This window comes from Lolium rigidum, chromosome 3 (assembly GCF_022539505.1).
Source record: "Lolium rigidum isolate FL_2022 chromosome 3, APGP_CSIRO_Lrig_0.1, whole genome shotgun sequence".
Taxonomy (NCBI): domain Eukaryota; kingdom Viridiplantae; phylum Streptophyta; class Magnoliopsida; order Poales; family Poaceae; genus Lolium; species Lolium rigidum.
Genome location: NC_061510.1, coordinates 164,089,447 through 164,102,475, shown reverse-complemented (window position 1 = coordinate 164,102,475; position 13,029 = coordinate 164,089,447).

Here is a 13,029-nt window from a genome sequence, read left to right as displayed (position 1 = left end):
GAGAAGAACTTTGGGCCGCTAACTAAAGCCATGATTCATGGTGGAAGTTTCAGTTTGTACATATATCCTCAATCTCATATGAGAATAATAATTGTTGCCACATGCTTATGCATTAAAGAGGAGTCCATTATCTGTTGTCCATGTTGTCCCAGTATGGATGTCTAAGTTGAGAATAATCAAAAGCGAGAAATCCAAAATGCGAGCTTTCTCCTTAGACCTTTGTACAGGCGGCATGGAGGTACCCCATTGTGACACTTGGTCGAAACATGTGCATTGCAAAGATACGGTAGTCCAAGTTAATTAGGACAAGGTGCGGGCACTATTAGTATACTATGCATGAGACTTGCAACTTATAAGATATAATGTACATAACTCATATGCTTTATTACTACCGTTGACAAAATTGTTTCATGTTTTCAAAATAAAAGCTCTAGCACAAATATAGCAATCGATGCTTTCCTCTTTGAAGGACCATTCTCTTTACTTTTATGTTGAGTCAGTTCACCTATATCTCTCCACCTCAAGAAGCAAACACTTGTGTGAACTGTGCATTGATTCCTACATATTTGCATATTGTACTTGTCATATTACTCTATGTTGACAATTATCCATGAGATATACATGTTACAAGTTGAAAGCAACCGCTGAAACTTAATCTTCCTTTGTGTTGCTTCAATGCCTTTACTTTGATTTATTGCTTTATGAGTTAACTCTTATGCAAGACTTATTAATACTTGTCTTGAAGTACTATTCATGAAAAGTCTTTGCTTTATGATTCACTTGTTTACTCATGTCATTACCATTGTTTTGATCGCTGCATCCACTACATATGTTTACAAATAGTATGATCAAGGTTATGATGGCATATCACTTCAGAAATTATCTTTGTTATCGTTTTACTCGCTCGGGACGAGCGTAACTAAGCTTGGGGATGCTTGATACGTCTCCGACGTATCGATAATTTCTTATGTTCTATGCCATATTATTGATGATACCTACATGTTTTATGCACACTTTATATCATATTCGTGCATTTTCTGGAACTAACCTATTAACAAGATGCCGAAGTGCCGCTCTCGTTTTCGCTGTTTTTGGTTTCGAAATCCTAGTAACGAAATATTCTCGGAATTGGACGAAACGAAGACCTGTGGGCCTATTTTTCCACGGAGCTTCCGAAGACCGAAGAACATACGAAGTGGGGCCACGAGGTGGCGACACCACATGGCGGCACGACCAAGGGGGGGGGGCGCGCCGCCCTATGGTGTGGGCCCCTCGTCTGGCCCCCGACTCTGCCCTTCCGCCTACTTAAAGTCTCCGTCGCGAAACCCCTGAGGCGAAAAACCACGATACGGAAAACCCTACCGAGACGCCGCCGCCGCCGATCCCATCTCGGGGATTCGGAGATCTCCTCCGGCACCTCGCCGGAGAGGGGATTCATCTCCCGGAGGACTCTACACCGCCATGGTCGCCTCCGGAGTGATGAGTGAGTAGTTCACCCCCGGACTATGGGTCCATAGCAGTAGCTAGATGGTTGTCTTCTCCTCATTGTGCTTCATTGTTGGATCTTGTGAGCTGCCTAACATGATCAAGATCATCTATCTGTAATACTCTATGTTGTGTTTGTCGGGATCCGATGGATAGAGAATACCATGTCATGTTAATTATCAAGTTATTACATATGTGTTGTTTATGATCTTGCATGCTCTCCGTTACTAGTAGAGGCTCTGGCCAAGTTTTTGCTCTTAACTCCAAGAGGGAGTATTTATGCTCGATAGTGGGTTCATGCCCGCATTGACACCTGGGACAATGGCGATGAAAGTTCTAAGGTTGTGTTGTGCTCGTTGCCACTAGGGATAAAACATTGGCGCTATGTCCGAGGATGTAGTTGTTGATTACATTACGCACCATACTTAATGCAATTGTCTCGTTGCTTTGCAACTTAATACCGGAAGGGGTTCGGACGATAACCTGAAGGTGGACTTTTTAGGCATAGATGCAGTTGGATGGCGGTCTATGTACTTTGTCGTAATGCCCAATTAAATCTCACTATACTTATCATGTCATGTATGTGCATTGTTATGCCCTCTCTATTTGTCAATTGCCCGACCGTAATTTGTTCACCCAACATGCTTTTATCTTATGGGAGAGACACCTCTAGTGAACTGTGGACCCCGGTCCATTCTTTAATACTCGAAATACAAATCTCGCTGCAATACTTGTTTTTACTGTTTTCTCTCGCAAACAATCATCTTCCACACAATACGGTTAATCCTTTGTTACAGCAAGCCGGTGAGATTGACAACCTCACTGTTTCGTTGGGGCAAAGTACTTTGGTTGTGTTGTGCAGGTTCCACGTTGGCGCCGGAATCTCCGGTGTTGCGCCGCACTACATCCCGCCGCCATCAACCTTCAACGTGCTTCTTGACTCCTACTGGTTCGATTAAACCTTGGTTTCTTACTGAGGGAAACTTGCCGCTGTGCGCATCACACCTTCCTCTTGGGGTTCCCAACGGACGTGTCAACTACACGCATCAGTGCGTCTGGCCCACTATTTGAATTCAAAAAGGTGCGTCCTACGTGATTTGGAAGTGTTGTTAGTCCTGATGTGGTTTGCTAACCCAACAATGATGGTAACAGTGGATTGCTAGATGTGACACGTGTCAACCAATGGATGCGTGCTCACGTATACACCCGGTCACCAGGCTTCTTTTGATTAAAATAGAAAGTATATCCGCCACAATGTTAAATAACATTGGAGACAGCGGATCTCCTTGCCTCAACCCTTTCTTTGTTAGAAAGTATTTGCCCACATCATCATTGACTTTGATGGAAACACTTCCACCCGAAATAAAGTTGTTTATTAAAGCACGCCATTCAGGAGAAAAGCCTTTCATCCGGAGTGTTTGTTGTAGGAAAGACCATGTGACTATATCATATGCTTTCTCAAATTCGATTTTGAGGATGACCCCATTCAATTTTTTGCAGTGCATCTCATGTATCGTCTCATGCAAAGTCACAACACCATTGAGGATGTATCGACCTTACATAAACGTAGTTTGAGTTGGACGCACTACTTGATTAGCCACTGGATTAAGTCTAATAGTAGCAACCTTGGTAATTCTTTTAAAGCAAACATTAAGGAGACATATTGGTCTGAACTGCTGAATATGAACTGCGTCGTTGACCTTAGGGAGAAGAATGATTTCCCCAAAGTTAATCCGGAACAATTCAAGCTGGCCAACGTGTAGCTCTTGAAACAACTCTATGAGATCATTTTTAATAGTATCCCAGAATGTTTGATAGAACTCAGCTGGGAAACCATCAGGTCTCGGTGCCTTGTTATGCTCCATTTGGAAAACTGCTTTCCTAATCTCCTCCTTTGTATATGGGGCGGTAAGGATGGCGTTCTCCCGAGGGGACACTTGAGGGATATCATCTATCCTGGATTCATCCATAGATATATGTGACTCCTCAGGTGCCCCAAACAGACTTTTGTAATAAGAAGTAATGTAAGACTTTAAACGCTTTTGTCCCTCGATCGTGGCATCATCTTGGATAAGGGTGTGGATACGTTTCTTTCTGTGTCTGCCATTAGAAACACTATGAAAGTATCTCGTATTCGAGTCTCATTCCAATAAGAATTGAGCCTTTGATCGATGATGCCACTTGAGTTCCTCCTCGCGCTAACTTCACATTATATTGATTCTTCAAATCAAGTTCATGCGTTGTCAACCGTCTAAATTCCGTGATTGCCTCTAACTTGTCAATTGACGTCGAAAGGCTGAGTTTCTCCTGTTTGAGCTATCCAGTCATGTGCCGCGCCCACCCTCCAAGGTATTTACGCACAACCCTAAGCTTGCTATTCCACCTTTTGATCGGAGAGCCTGCAACGAACTGCTGGTCCCACACATTTTTAACCATATCCGAGAACCCCTCTCTCTGTAACCATCCGAGTTCGAATTTGAACGGACGTTTACAAGGTGGAGAAGGAGCACCAATAGTTAATAGTATGGGAGCATGATCCGACAAAGATTCAATTCGAGGAAGAGCACGTACCGAGTCTAGAGGGAATTTCAATTCCCAGTCTGAGTCCATTAGTACTCTTTCGAGCTTCTCATATGTCGGATCAGGAAGACTATTAGCCCAGGTGAATTGCCTCCCAGTCATTGATATTTCTTTCAGATCCAAATTGTCTATGACAACATTGAATAGAAAAGACTAATGACTGTCAAACCTGCCTTTACTCTTCTCATGTGGATATCTAAGCAAATTAAAATCCCCTCCTATGATAGTAGGGTGTGGATTATCCTTCGCTAGATTAACCATCTCCCGAGGAAAAGCTGGTTTGAAGGCATCCTGAGCCGCTGATGCGTGTAGTTGACACGTCCGTTGGGAACCCCAAGAGGAAGGTGTGATGCGCACAGCGGCAAGTTTCCCTCAGTAAGAAACCAAGGTTTAATCGAACCGAAGAGGAGTCAAGAAGCACGTTGAAGGTTGATGGTGGCGGGATGTAGTGCGGCGCAACACCGTAGATTCCGGCGCCAACGTGGAACCTGCACAACACAACCAAAGTACTTTGCCCCAACGAAACAGCTGAGGTTGTCAATCTCACCGGCTTGCTGTAACAAAGGATTAACCGAATTGTGTGGAAGATGATTGTTTGCAGAGAAAACAGTAGAAACAAGTATTGCAACAGATTTGTATTTCAAGTATTAAAGAATGTACCGGGGTCCACAGCTCACTAGAGGTGTCTCTCCCATAAGATAAAAGCATGTTGGGTGAACAAATTACAGTCGGGCAATTGACAAATAGAGAGGGCATAACAATGCACATACATGTCATGATAAGTATAGTGAGATTTAATTAGGCATTACGACAAAGTACATAGACCGCCATCCAACTGCATCTATGCCTAAAAAGTCCACCTTCAGAGTTATCGTCCGAACCCCTTCCAGTATTAAGTTGCAAAGCAAATGTACAATTGCATTAAGTATGGTGCGTAATGTAATCAACAACTACATCCTCGGACATAGCGCCAATGTTTTATCCCTAGTGGCAACAAGACAACGACAACCTTAGAACTTTCTCGTCATCTGTCCCGGTGTCAATGCAGGCATGAACCCACTATCGAGCATAAATACTCCCTCTTGGAGTTAAAAGCAAAAACTTGGCCGAGCCTCTACTAGTAACGGAGAGCATGCAAGATCATAAACAACACATATGTAATAACTTGATAATTAACATAACATGGTATTCTATATCCATCGGATCCCGACAAACACAACATAGAGTATTACGTATAGATGATCTTGATCATGTTAGGCAGCTCACAAGATCCAACAATGAAGCACAATGAGGAGAAGACAACCATCTAGCTACCGCTATGGACCCATAGTCCAGGGGTGAACTACTCACTCATCACTCCGGAGGCGACCATGGCGGCGTAGAGTCCTCCGGGAGATGAATCCCTCTCCGGCAGGGTGCCGGAGGAGATCTCCGTAATCCCCCGAGATGGGATCGGCGGCGGCGTCTCGCAAGGTTTTCCGTATCGTGGTTTTTCGCATCGTGGGTTTCGCGACGGAGGCTTTAAGTAGGCGGAAGGGCGGAGTCGGGGGCTAACGAGGGGCCCACACCACGTGGCGGCGCGGGCCCCCTTGGCCGCGCCGCCATGTGGTCCGGCCACCTCGTGGCCCCACTTCGTATGCTCTTCGGTCTTCCGGAAGGTTCGTGGCGAAATAGGCCCCCGGGTCTTCGTTTCGTCCAATTCCGAGAATATTTCGTTACTAGGATTTCTGAAACCAAAAACAGCAGTAAAACGAGAACCGGCACTTCGGCATCTTGTTAATAGGTTAGTTCCGTAAAATGCACGAATATGACATAAAGTGTGCATAAAACATGTAGGTATCATCAATAATATGGCATAGAACATAAGAAATTATCGATACGTCGGAGACGTATCAAGCATCCCCAAGCTTAGTTCTGCTCGTCCCGAGCAGGTAAAACGATAACAAAGATAATTTCTGAAGTGATATGCCATCATAACCTTGATCATACTATTTGTAAACATATGTAGTGAATGCAGCGATCAAAACAATGGTAATGACATGAGTAAACAAGTGAATCATAAAGCAAAGACTTTTCATGAATAGTACTTCAAGACAAGTATCAATAAGTCTTGCATAAGAGTTAACTCATAAAGCAATAAATCAAAGTAAAGGCATTGAAGCAACACAAAGGAAGATTAAGTTTCAGCGGTTGCTTTCAACTTGTAACATGTATATCTCATGGATAATTGTCAACATAGAGTAATATAACAAGTACAATATGCAAATATGTAGGAATCAATGCACAGGTCACACAAGTGTTTGCTTCTTGAGGTGGAGAGAGATAGGTGAACTGACTCAACATAAAAGTAAAAGAATGGTCCTTCAAAGAGGAAAGCATCGATTGCTATATTTGTGCTAGAGCTTTTATTTTGAAAACATGAAACAATTTTGTCAACGGTAGTAATAAAGCATATGAGTTATGAAAGTTATATCTTACAAGTTGCAAGCCTCATGCATAGTATACTAATAGTGCCCGCACCTTGTCCTAATTAGCTTGGACTACCGGATCTTTGCAATGCACATGTTTTAACCAAGTGTCACAATGGGGTACCTCCATGCCGCCTGTACAAAGGTCTAAGGAGAAAGCTCGCATTTTGGATTTCTCGCTTTTGATTATTCTCAACTTAGACATCCATACCGGGACAACATGGACAACAGATAATGGACTCCTCTTTAATGCATAAGCATGCGGCAACAATTATTATTCTCATATGAGATTGAGGATATATGTCCAAAACTGAAACTTCCACCATGAATCATGGCTTTAGTTAGCGGCCCAATGCTCTTCTCTAACAATATGCATGCTCCAACCATAAAGGTGGTAGATCTCTCTTACTTCGAACAAGACGGACATGCATAGCAACTCACATGATATTCAACAAAGAATAATTGATGGCGTCCCCGGAAGCATGGTTATCGCACAACAAGCAACTTAATAAGAGATAAAGTGCATAAGTACATATTCAATACCACAATAGTTTTTAAGCTATTTGTCCCATGAGCTATATATTGCAAAGGTGAATGATGGAATTTTAAAGGTAGCACTCAAGCAATTTACTTTGGAATGGCGGATAAATACCATGTAGTAGGTAGGTATGGTGGACACAAATGGCATAGTGGTTGGCTCAAGTATTTTGGATGCATGAGAAGTATTCCCTCTCGATACAAGGTTTAGGCTAGCAAGGTTATTTGAAACAAACACAAGGATGAACGGTGCAGCAAAACTCACATAAAAGACATATTGTAAACATTATAAGACTCTACACCGTCTTCCTTGTTGTTCAAAACTCAATACTAGATATTATCTAGACTCTAGAGAAACCAAATATGCAAACCAAATTAGCAAGCTCTAAGTATTTCTTCATTAATGGGTGCAAAGTATATGATGCAAGAGCTTAAACATGAGCACACCAATTGCCAAGTATCAAATTATCCAAGATATTTTAGAGTTACTACATGTAGCATTTTCCAATTCCAACCATATAACAATTTAACGAAGAAGAAACTTCGCCATGAATACTATGAGTAGAGCCTAAGGACATACTTGTCCATATGCTACAGCGGAGCGTGTCTCTCTCCCACAAAGTGAATTCTAGGATCCATTTTATTCAAACAAAACAAAAAACAAAAACAAACCGACGCTCCAAGCAAAGTGCATAAGATGTGACGGAATAAAAATATAGTTTCGGGGGAGGAACCCGATAATGTTGTCGATGAAGAAGGGGATGCCTTGGGCATCCCCAAGCTTAGACGCTTGAGTCTTCTTAAAATATGCAGGGGTGAACCACCGGGGCATCCCCAAGCTTAGAGCTTTCACTCTCGTTGATCATATTGCATCATACTCCTCTCTTGATCCTTGAAAACTTCCTCCACACCAAACTCGAAACAACTCATTAGAGGGTTAGTGCATAATAAAAATTCACATGTTCAGAGGTGACACAATCATTCTTAACACTTCTGGACATTGCATAAAGCTACTGGACATTAATGGATCAAAGAAATTCATCCAACATAGCAAAAGAGGCAATGCGAAATAAAAGACAGAATCTGTCAAAACAGAACAGTCCGTAAAGATGGATTTTATTAGGCCACCAGACTTGCTCAAATGAAAATGCTCAAATTTAATGAAAGTTGCGTACATATCTGAGGATCATGCACGTAAATTGGCTTAATTTTCTGAGCTACCTACAGGGAGGTAGACCCAGATTCGTGACAACAAAGAAATCTGGAACTACGCAGTAATCCAAATCTAGTACTTACTTTACTATCAAAGACTTTACTTGGCACAACAAAACTTAAAACTAAGATAAGGAGAGGTTGCTACAGTAGTAAACAACTTCCAAGACACAAATTTAAAACAAAAATACTGGAGTAAAAACATGGGTTGTCTCCCATAAGCGCTTTTTTTTAACGCCTTTCAGCTAGGCGCAGAAAGTGTAACTCAAGTATTATCAAAGGGAGGTGCACCTACAGCGGGGTTTGGAGTTTTCTCAACCATGCATAGTATATTGGATACATAAGTTTCAGCGTCTCCCTTTTCATTAGTCTTGGGCTTGCTACTCTCATCAAACAAATTTTCAGGAACAAGCCAAGCATAGTTATTTTCTAGTGCATCATTCATAGCTAGGAGTTTACATGGTATTGGTGCTTTGATCTCCCCACCATCATTAGCATTATTAGTGTACCTTATCCTATCCATATCCATTTTTTCAAGGAGACCAACAAAATTAGTATGAGAACCAAGCATATTAAATTTAGCAAAGACTTTTCTAGCCTCTCTTGCTAGACCACCAAATTCTCTAAGAAGGGTTTCTAAAACAAAATCTTTCTTTTCCCCCCTTCCAAATCACCAAGTGTAAGAAACATATGTTGGATTATAGGATTGAGATTAACAAATTTAGTTTCCAACAAGCGAACTAAAGCAGCAGCAGCAATTTCATAAGTAGGAGCAAGTTCTACCAAGTGTCTATCTTCAAAATCTTCAACGGTACTAACATGGGTGAAAAATTCTTCTATATTGTTCCTCCCAATTATAGACCCTTGTCCTACCGGTATGTTTTTGTGGTAAAATTAAAAGGAAACATGATGAATCAAGTAAAGTAAATGCAAGTAACTAATTTTTTTGTGTTTTTGATATAGAGTGCAAGACAGTAAATAAAGTAAAACTAGCAACTAATTTTTTTGTGTTTTGATATAAAGTGCAGCAAACAAAGTAGTAAATAAAATAAAGCAAGACAAAAACAAAGTAAAGAGATTGGGAAGTGGAGACTCCCCTTGCAGCGTGTCTTGATCTCCCCGGCAACGGCGCCATAAATTTGCTTGATGCGTGTAGTTGACACGTCCGTTGGGAACCCCAAGAGGAAGGTGTGATGCGCACAACAGCAAGTTTCCCTCAGTAAGAAACCAAGGTTTAATCGAACCAGTAGGAGTCAAGAAGCACGTTGAAGGTTGATGGCGGCGGGATGTAGTGCGGCGCAACACCAGAGATTCCGGCGCCAACGTGGAACCTGCACAAGACAACCAAAGTACTTTGCCCCAATGAAACAGTGAGGTTGTCAATCTCACCGGCTTGCTGTAACAAAGGATTAACCGAATTGTGTGGAAGATGATTGTTTGCGGAGAAAACGAGTAAAACAAGTATTGCGACAGATTTGTATTTCAAGTATTAAAGAATGGACCGGGGTCCACAGCTCACTAGAGGTGTCTCTCCCATAAGATAAAAGCATGTTGGGTGAACAAATTACAGTCGGGCAATTGACAAATAGAGAGGGCATAACAATGCACATACATGTCATGATAAGTATAGTGAGATTTAATTGGGCATTACGACAAAGTACATAGACCGCCATCCAACTGCATCTATGCCTAAAAAGTCCACCTTCGAGGTTATCGTCCGAACCCCTTCCAGTATTAAGTTGCAAAGCAACAGTACAATTGCATTAAGTATGGTGCGTAATGTAATCAACAACTACATCCTCGGACATAGCGCCAATGTTTTATCCCTAGTGGCAACAAGACACAGCACAACCTTAGAACTTTCACGTCACTTGTCCCAGTGTCAATGCAGGCATGAACCCACTATCGAGCATAAATACTCCCTCTTGGAGTTAAAATCAAAAACTTGGCCAGAGCCTCTATTAGTAACGGAGAGCATGCAAGATCATAAACAACACATATGTAATAACTTGATAATTAACATAACATGGTATTCTCTATCCATCGGATCCCGACAAACACAACATAGAGTATTACAGATAGATGATCTTGATCATGTTAGGCAGCTCACAAGATCCAACAATGAAGCACAATGAGGAGAAGACAACCATCTAGCTACTGCTATGGACCCATAGTCCAGGGGTGAACTACTCACTCATCACTCCGGAGGCGACCATGGCGGCGTAGAGTCCTCCGGGAGATGAATCCCCTCCCCGGCAGGGTGCCGGAGGAGATCTCCGGAATCCCCGGAGATGGGATCGGCGGCGGCGGCGTCTCGGTAAGGTTTTCCGTATCGTGGTTTTTCGCATCAGGGGTTTCGCGACGGAGGCTTTAAGTAGGCGGAAGGGCAGAGTCGGGGGGCTAACGAGGGGCCCACACCACAGGGCGGCGCGGGCCCCCCCTTGGCCGCGCCGCCATGTGGTCTGGCCACCTCGTGGCCCCACTTCGTATGCTCTTCGGTCTTTGGAAGGTTCGTGGCGAAATAGGCCCCTGGGTCTTCGTTTCGTCCAATTCGAGAATATTTCGTTACTAGGATTTCGAAACCAAAAACTGCGAGAAAACAGGAACCGGCACTTCGGCATCTTGTTAATAGGTTAGTTCCAGAAAATGCACGAATATGACATAAAGTGTGCATAAAACATGTAGGTATCATCAATAATATGGCATAGAACATAAGAAATTATCGATACGTCGGAGACGTATCAGCCGCCCCTTAGACCGACACTAAATTCCAAATGAAATTATCAGATTTATTCCGGATGTGAAGCTTTATATGAAAGTCACCACTAGAGTTATCCAATATTTCCATAGTCGAAGTTCGGATGCCTATAAGTAACCCCCCGGACCGACCTCTGGGGGTCGCGACACCCAAGCAAAATCTTCAGCACCAGAAAGATGGTTTAGAAAATTTGTGGAGTAGTGACGCTTCCCAGTCTCAGAGATCGCAATAAAATCTAAAGCATGATCCTGAATGGAGTCAGCAATGTGTAAGTGTTTAGCCAAGTCACTAAGACCTCTGATATTCTTAGACATGCCATTCATTTGGAAACATTAGAAGATTTAGCCACTCTTGCCTTTTTATTAGGCCAAACACTTTTTTTAATCGAAGAGGCCCTAGACTTGCGATCTTTTGCCTTGAGTTTGTAGCACGAACTAAGCATCGCATCATCTAGTCCAACCTCTGATACCTCTCCAACAATATGTGTGAGAAGATGACCATCTGAAATAGCATACGCTTCATCATCATCATCACTTGTATGAGAGGTATCTGACTTGCTCTTCAACACAGGAGTATATTTTAATCTATCAAACTCCATGTGTTTCAGAGCCTTAGTCGAAACAGAAACTAAATCAAGGGAAGTACCCAACAAAATGCCCAAATTATTCAACTTAGAAGAAATCTGCGGCGTGGAAAAAGAAAGATAAGATTTATCACTTGAGGCAATACCTGCAGGATTGAGATTTGACGCCGCCTTGCGTCTCATGGCCTTGGCCATCGAGTCCTCGTCCGTCACATCGGCTCATCCGCTGCCAACCCATGTCGCGTGCTCCTACGTGATGGGGTGACAAGCGTGGTGTGACGCGAGGACGCCATCTTGGGGGGAGGAGTGGGCGATGTAGCCCCCGATGACGGCATCATCATGCGATAAGCTCGCCGTAGTCGAGGAAGCCACCTTGGGGGAGCAGAGGGTGGTGCAGCCCCCTGGTGATAGCAGCAGCATGCGGTGGAACCGCCGAAGACGTGGTAGCCGCGACCGTCGGAGGCACGGCTCGCCCAGGCCGGCCACTCTCCATCAGCTGCGGAGACAGGAAAGACGCCCCCGTACCGCGTCCCGGCTGCAGAGAAGCCTCACCCAAACCCTTCGCCATGGCAGCGGGAGATGACCGCCAGGCCTCCGTTGCCGCCGAAGCCGCTGGCATTGGCGTGGTGCTCTCGGGGTTGCGCTGAGGCCTCCCCCGTGCCGCAGCGGTTGAAGAGACCAACCAGTCCGACGCAGTAGCAGCACCAACCCGTGTGTGCTGCATGGCAGTACTAGCGGCACCCCCACATGCCTATTGCATGGCATGAACATGTGAGGAGGGGTTGCCACGCGCAGTAGCATGGGAGGGCGTGGCTGTGCAGCCATCGACCGCATGCACCAGCGCCACATCGCACTCCTCAGGAGATCCGAAGCCGATGAAGCCGGAGGAAGGAGAGGCGGCGAAAGCAGCAGGCCCCCGGCCACCCTCCACACCCACGGCAGGCATGGAAGCCTGCGTTGCGACGTGACTCCGAGATGACCCCGAGGATGTCCTTGCCAATGTATGCACCCTACCTCTGGCAGGTAAGACAACCCTCCCTGGTGGTGCGCTCGTAGAAGAAGTATCGCATGCCGTAGGTGGCCGCCTTTCTAAATCGGGCTCACTTCTCGCAGCCTCGCAACGATCTCCTTGGCTGCAAGAGTTAGCGGATTATTATTGAACGGTGTCACCGCCATGACAGTACTATTCACTCGGGTGTGTGTCCCCTCAGTCCCACCGATACCAGCACTGTGCACCTGAGAAGCAGCTGAAACCTGAGGGTCAGCCCGACCCTCAGTAGTGTCCATAGCATCATCATCCTCAGCCTCTGGTGCCCGACCTTCATCATTACCATCATTCCTCTTCTCCCAAAGAAAGGGAACAAAGTCGGGATCAGGGATAAAATCAGCAGGCTCCCTACGGAAGT